Raw genomic sequence first — 7,849 nt, 5'->3', positions numbered from 1 at the left:
GGAGACAGTGGACCTCAGTTCCTGTCATCAGAGTTCAAACATTTCTTGCAGGAAAGAGATATCAAGCACATTCACACCTCTATATACCATCTGGAAGGAAATGGAGCTGTTGAGCTTTGGAATAAGGTACTGAAGGATGCCATTTTGACTGCGGAGAGAGAGAGGGCTTCATGGACATAATTTATTGTAGAATTCTTGCAAACGTACAGAGCTACACCTCACCCTACCACAGGAATTTCCTTTCGAGCTCTTGTTTGGAAGGAAAATGAGAACAAAATTGTCAGTCCTTCCACAGTACAATCTGAACCCTGCCAGGAATAAACCAGCAAAATCAACAAAAGACGAAAGCATACCTGGACACAAAGCGTAAAGCAAGGTTTCCGAAACTCAAGGAAGGCATTCAATATATATGCTGTGAAGGGGTAGATTATGTAATCCACTGCTGCTTCAATATACTGTAGATCTAATGAGTGATTATAATCAAGGTATTAATCAATATTTTTCCTTCTAAATATCAAATGAGTTGAATGACTTCTCTAGGCTTATGAGATTTTACTGGCTTTCAGAAATGAATTATATACTTCTTTAACACGTGTTAATACAGCCATATGCTTTTCTTGGGTACCCTGACAACTATGGTCACTGAAGTCTATAGTTTAAGGGACCATTTACTTGTTAAAGCCTTACTTTCTTTACTTTCGCTGCACTCGTGGATCGATTGCTCTGGTCTGCCTCGCTGTCTTGCTGCCGTGTGGTTTGCGTCTGTAAGCTCTTTTATAGCTTTCCGTTTTGAATCTCTCTTTACTATCATTTCTTGTTGTTTACATCTCTAAATATATCGTACTCATCAACCAGATATCTGATATTGTTTAATTTTGTCTGTCACATTGATCTGATTTCGGTAGCTTTAATCTAAATCACTATCGCTTGCCAAACGCGCTAGCCTTCCACTAGCCTGTTAATCTGCCATCCATGTTTGCCGTCTTTTTCTCTCTCTCGCGCTCGCACCTTTTCAATGACATGTCTTCTCCTATTATTGTCACTTGCACTTCATGTCACATGTATAGTATAGCCTTCTCTGTCAGCGCTGAGGACTTTACATGTGATAAATGGAGGGAGATAAGATTTCAGAACTAGAGACACACATACAAACTTTAATCGAGGATAGTAAGAATGCAAGAGCTTTAGATACTGCTTTGGATGCGACTGCTTAGTGAACTCTGTACATTGTTCGGTTCCGGCTGTAGAGCCCGTGCAGCAGGGCAACTGGGTGACCGTGAGACGCTGTAGTCGCGGGACAAAACACCGCTCTACCGTTCCGATAACAACTCTAAGATTATTATTCACGTTGGCACTAATGATGTTCGACTTCTCCAGTCAGAGATCACTAAAATTAACATTAAAGAGATGTGTGAACTTGCAAGTACGATGTCAGGCACTGTAATTCGCTCTGGCCCCCTTCCTGTTCGAAGGAGTGATGAGATAATTAGTAGACTGTCCTCACTCAATGGCTGTCTGTCTAAGTGTCCACAAAATAATATAGGGTTCATAGACAATTGGAAAAGTTTTTAGGGCAGACCTAACCTGTTGAAAAGAGACGGTATTCATCCCTCCTGAGATGGTGCTGCTCTTCTCTCCAGAAATATGGCACATAGTCTTATAGATGGCTTAACCGACCGTCTGCTAGCTGTCTCACGTCACTGAGGTCAAATAAATCCTATCACATAGAGACTCTTTCACCTTGATATCATCACATAGAGACTGTGTCTGTTCCCCGAACTAGGAAATAAAAAAAAATCCCAAACCCATTTAAGGGCGCAGCGCGGCGTGACATTCCACACAAACACACACACACCAGCAAACGGGCATTTTAGGCTCACACATGGACCTTTTAGATAAAATTACCTTTAAATGTATTAAATGTATCTCTTTTTGTGCTGAGATGTCTTCACATGTCATATTGGAGTAGCTATAATGTTTATTGTGTGTTAATCAAACTCTATATGCTCGTAATTATGAAAAATCCTGTATCTCTGTATTTCTGACTTGCAAAATTATAGTTTGTGGTGTCCTTGTAATCGTAAAAACCCGACTGTGTCGAATCTCGACGACAAATTACAAAAAGATGCATTATTTCAGAAGTACCATCTTTCTGAGTATAAATGCTCAATTTTGTCACCACCGTAAATCAGACCAGTGGGGTGTACTAATCAGACAAAGAAAGTTTTTCCCACCTCAGTTTCTCACAAGTGATTGGTTCATTCACGTGAGATAGGTGTTGACCTATCTTGTCCATAAAGACAAGGAAAGACCCTTGATCTTGGCATTCCGCCAGAGAGAGAGGTTCCCCATCTTCACTACAAGACTCCGCAAGGAGTCTCTCCGTTTGTTCTTCTCTAATTTCGTTTTCATCTTAGTTTTTCTTTATTCCCGTCTGATATTTGACTTCGTTCAGCTGTCTTCACGAGCTAAGCGAACTTAAGTCTAACCATCTTTTGGCAAAGTTTACATTCGTGTTAACCGTCGAGTTCTCGCATCACCTGCTCCTGAAGGGACTCCGGGAGCTGCGCCAACGGACAATTTGAACTCAGCTATACACAAGAGCCAGATCAAAAGCAAGTACCATCTTATATCACAATCAAAAAAATGCTGTTTAAGGTTGTCTAGGCCAGTGGTTCCCAATTCCAGTCCTCGTGACCCACTGCTCTGCACATTTTGTATGTCTCCCTTATTTAACACACCTGAACCAGATCATCAGCTCATTAGGAGAGACTCCATGAACTGAACTGAGTGTGTCAGATAAGAGAGACCTACAAAATGTGCAGAGCAGTGGGTCACGAGGACTGGAATTGGGAACCACTGGTCTAGGCTATTTCCGTTTGCGGAATTATCCAACGACTTGGGGTCTCTTGCAAAGTTAACTGTTTGAAAATTGTCACCCTGAGATTTGCTTTCTCTCTCTCTCTCTCTCTCTCTCTCTCTCTCTCTCTCTCTCTCTCTCTCTCTCTCTTTCTCTCTCTCTCTCTCGTTATTATTCGTTATTCGATTATCTTGTTTGTATTGTACTGTTTGTATTGCTATATACGCATCTTTACTCTGTGTGAATCGTAGTTATGTATTCCTTAGTTTGTTTTTATTAAACCCAATAATCTTCTTGAATTGAATCTGCTTTATTGCTCACCAAATCGAAGTCCCTGAAAACGTATGATCTAAGCTACGAAGCTTTACTTTCTGTTACTATTTCAGTAACCTAAATTGTATAAACACAGGAAAGATTATTTTTCATGGCCAGAAGATTAATCTTCCTTTAAGTTTATAACCAGGGTGAGTTTTATTGAGTTTTGATAAGGAAGTCTTGCATACAGTTCGTGGGACGAACAGATTGTTTAGATAACTGAAATTAATTCTGGCAAAGGTTACCCTGACAATTGATCAAATATTCCCTCTTTGGGTATAATTTAATCTTTGTAGACGATAAGAAAATCATATTCATAGACTCATGAATATTCCCTTCATTTGAGTTAATTATTCCCCAGAAGTGATTGTCGCTACATTGTTAATGATATAATTACATTAGCGATGACCTCTCATATCATTATTTAATCTCATGTATACTTAATTTAGCCACGGTTGCAAAGCCGACTCTGTGTTATAAATATGGTAGAACTATCACTTCTGCCACTAAAGATTGCTTTATAAATAATCTTCCTGATCAGTTTAATCTCGTCAGCATCCCAGATAGCTTAGAAGAACTCGATGTTGCAACAGAAATGATTGACTCTCTTTTTTTCAGCACTTTAGACACATTTGCTCCATTGCGCTAGAAGATTAAGGGAAATAGTCCAACACCGTGGGACAACGAGCACACTCAGGCCCTAAAGAGAGCAGCCAGAAAAATGGAGCATAGCTGGAAGAAAACAAAATTATACGTTTTCCGCATTTCGTGGAGAGAGAGCATGATTGCATACAGAAAGGCCTTAAAAATTGCTAGATCTGCTTATTTTTCAACACTTTTAGAAGAAAACAAACACAACCCTAGATATTTATTCGAAACAGTGGCTAAATGAACGAAAAATAAAAGCAGCACAGGACGTTTCAAAACAGCACAGCAGTAATGACTTTATGAACTTCTTTACTTACAAGATTGATAATAATAGAGAGAAAATTATAACTATGCAACCGTCTACTACAATATCGCATCAGACAGTGCAGTGTAGTCTCCCTGAGGAAAATTTTTATTCATTCATTGCTATAGGAGAGGAAGAATTGTCTAAACTCGTTAAATCATCTAAATCAACAACATGCATGTTAGACCCTATAGACATTGTTCTAAGCTATTGAAAGAGATACTTCCAGAGGTCATAGATCGTCTTCTTAATATCATTAATTCATCTTTGTCACTAGGATATGTATCAAAAACTTTTAAGCTGGCTATTATTAAACCTTTTATTAAAAAAACACAACTTGATCCTAGAGAATTAGTCAATTACAGGCCGATCTCGAATCTACCTTTTCTGTCAAAATTAATAGAAAAGGCAGTATCTGTCAGGATTCAGAGAGGGAGGACCCAGGCGCAGAATGAACAGAGAGTGATATTTGACAAAGACAGGTAGAACAGATGATAATACTCAAAACACCACGTATAGCAGGCAGGCGACAAGGATACAAATACACCGGAGAGGATGAGTGATATGAATAATCCTGTGTGGATGCCAAACGGGAACTGGAATGAAGATAACTCCAAACGATCTCCAGAAGTCATCAATTTCTGTGGTAACTTCATACAAACAGTGAACACAGACAACACACCAAAACGAACCAGCAAAGACATGAGGAAAAGAGAAACAATATAAAGGGACCAGAGCACATGAGGATCAGGTGAGCACAATTAGTGAAACGAGGGCAAGACGTGGACTAAACAAGGGGGCATGGTAACAGGAAACAAGGAGGCAGGACAAGAGGAGCACATGGCAAACACAAACAAAGACAGAGCCATGTGCTCAAACACAAGACAAACATAGAAACATGAAACCACGACAGCACAGACAAGGATGCCAGGGCAGAACCCTGACAGTACCCCCCCACCCTGGGCAAAGGGGGTACCAACTGGGAAAGCGGGCGAGGAACAAAACTTTGAGTTCCGGGGCATCCAGGAAACACAGGAGGCGGGACAGGGAGGGAGGAAAATAATCCAGGGGAGTAGTTTGAGGATAACCAGGGAGATGTCGGTTTAGAAAACACAAAATGACCAGGTAATACAGAGGGCGGGATGGAAGGGGTAGGAACAGACTTGGTGGTCTTCCTGCGAAGATGAGCTTGCTGAAATGACCGGGGCTTGAAAACAGCCTTGGGGTCAGGAACGGTTTTAGGGATGAATCTTTGATTTGGGAAGGAATTAGGAATGAACTCGGGGGCCATGACAATACTAGCAGGAAGGGTGCGTGTCAGGGGAATGTGTTCGGAAGAGACCTGGACAGTATTGGGCACCGACTCGGAGCCGTGCTCCGTGGCTAAAGGGATATACACGTGACTGGACACTAGGATGTCCCCAAGGGCTGCTGAGGTGTCTCAGGGTATCACGGGCGTGCTCAGGGATAGATTCGGGAGTGCCCTCCTGGGCTGCATTGGCATGCTCAGGGACTGGCTCGGGAGCACCCTCCTGGGCTGCACTGGCATGCTCTGGGGAAGCTTCCTCCAAAGCGGCGGGCTCCGGACTGACAGGAGCAGAATGACTTGTTCATAGGCTGATGCAGTGATCTTGGTTGCTCTCTTCCTTCGTTTCTTTGGAGTCAGAAGATGATCTAGAACTTGACTCAAAGGTGGGAGAGAAAGTTTGTCAATGCAACCAGACTCTGGAGGTACTAGAACAGGCTTGACAGACTCTGGGATGACTGCAGTGGTCTTGACTGACTCAAACAGTCTCAGTTGACACTGGAACTTACTCAGGGGCTGGAGCCGACACTGGAACTTGCTCAGGGGCTGGAGCCGCTTGCTTCAGGACCTCCCGGGCCAGTGCGTTAGGGGCCTCGAAAAGAAGGACATTTGACTTGCCAACATGGGACCCCCTTTTCTTCGGCTTCTGAAGGAATGACTGTCTGTGCTTGACTGGCTCTGGGTTGTCATTCTTGTCCAAAACAGATGAAAAGAGCTGCTCTGGAACTTGAGCAGGCCCATGGACTGTAGGAGACTCTGGACTGTGCTCAGGGGTGGCCTGCATGGCACTGACCGCAGGCTCCTCGGAGACGAACTCCATGACCGTTACAGGGAAAGCAGGCCGCTTGAGAATCACCTCTCGGTCCAGGACCTCATACAAACTTCATACAAACAGTGAACACAGACAACACACCAAAACGAACCAGCAAAGACATGAGGAAAAGAGGCACAATATAAAGGGACCAGAGCACATGAGGATCAGATGAGCACAATTAGTGAAATGAGGGCAAGATGTGGACTAAACAAGGGGTAACAGGAAACAAGGAGGCAGGACAAGAGGAGCACATGGCAAACACAAACAAAGACAGAGCCATGTGCTCAAACACAAGACAAACATAGAAACATGAAACCACGACAACACAGACAAGGATGCCAGGGCAGAACCCTGACAGTATCCTCACAACTATGTTTTGGAAAGAAATGGTATCTGCGAGGATTTCCAGTCAGGATTTAGACCGTACCATAGTACTGAGACTGCTCTCATTAGAGTCACAAATGATTTGCTCTTATCATCCGATCGTGGTTGTATCTCTCTATTAGTGTTGCTCAATCCTAGTGCTGCATTTGATACCATCGACCACAATATTCTTTTGAATAGACTCGAAAATGATGTTGGCATTAGTGGAACTGCACTAGCTTGGTTCAAATCATACTTATCTGACCGTTATCAGTTTGTAGCAGTAAATGAAGAGATGTCATATCGATCAAAAGTTCAGTATGGATTTACCGCAAGGCTCAGTACTAGGACCATTGCTGTTCACCCTGTACATGCTACCCTTGGGAAATATCATTAGGAAGTATGGAATTAATTTTCACTGTTATGCTGATGATACTCAGCTCTATATTTCTTTGCACCTAGACAAAACGCACCAATTCACATAATTAACGGAATGCATAGCTGATATAAAATTTTGGATGACTAGTAATTTCCTACTAATTCTGAAAAAACAGAGAATCTAATTATTGGGCAAAAACCCTCTGCACATATTAACCCAGAATACTGTCTAACAATTGATGGCTGCTCTGTCAAGTCGTCGGTTAGGTTAGGAACCTGGGTGTGCTCTTTGATACCAATCTTTCATTTGAAAGCCACGTTTCTAGCATCTGTAAAACCACATTCTTCCATCTTAAAAATATATCTAAATTACGACATGCTTTCAATGAAAAATGTGGAACAGTTAGCTCATGCATAGATTATTGTAATGCTCTACTGGGTGGTTGCCCTGCATGCTTAATAACAAAGTCCAGTTGGTCCAAAACGCAGCAGCTGGAGTTCTCACTAGAACCAGGAAGTATGACCATATTAGCCTGGTTCTGTCAACACTGCATTGGCTCCCTATTAAACATCGTATACATTTTTAAATATTGCTGACTACTTACAAAGCACTAAATGGTTTAGCTCCCCAGTACTTGAGCGAGCTCTTAACGCATTATAGTCCTTCATGTCTACTGCAATCTCAAAATTCTGGCCAGTTGATAATGCCTAGAATATCAAAATCAATTGCAGGCGGTAGATCCTTCTCCTATTTAGCACCTAAACTTTGGAACAGTCTTCCTAACATTGTCTGGGAAGCAGACACACTCTGTCAGTTTAAATCTAGACTAAAAACACATCTGTTTTACCTGGCATTCATAT

Source organism: Rutilus rutilus, assembly GCF_951802725.1.
Source record: "Rutilus rutilus genome assembly, chromosome: 7".
Lineage (NCBI taxonomy): Eukaryota > Metazoa > Chordata > Actinopteri > Cypriniformes > Leuciscidae > Rutilus > Rutilus rutilus.
Note: the sequence above shows the minus strand (reverse complement) of the source record.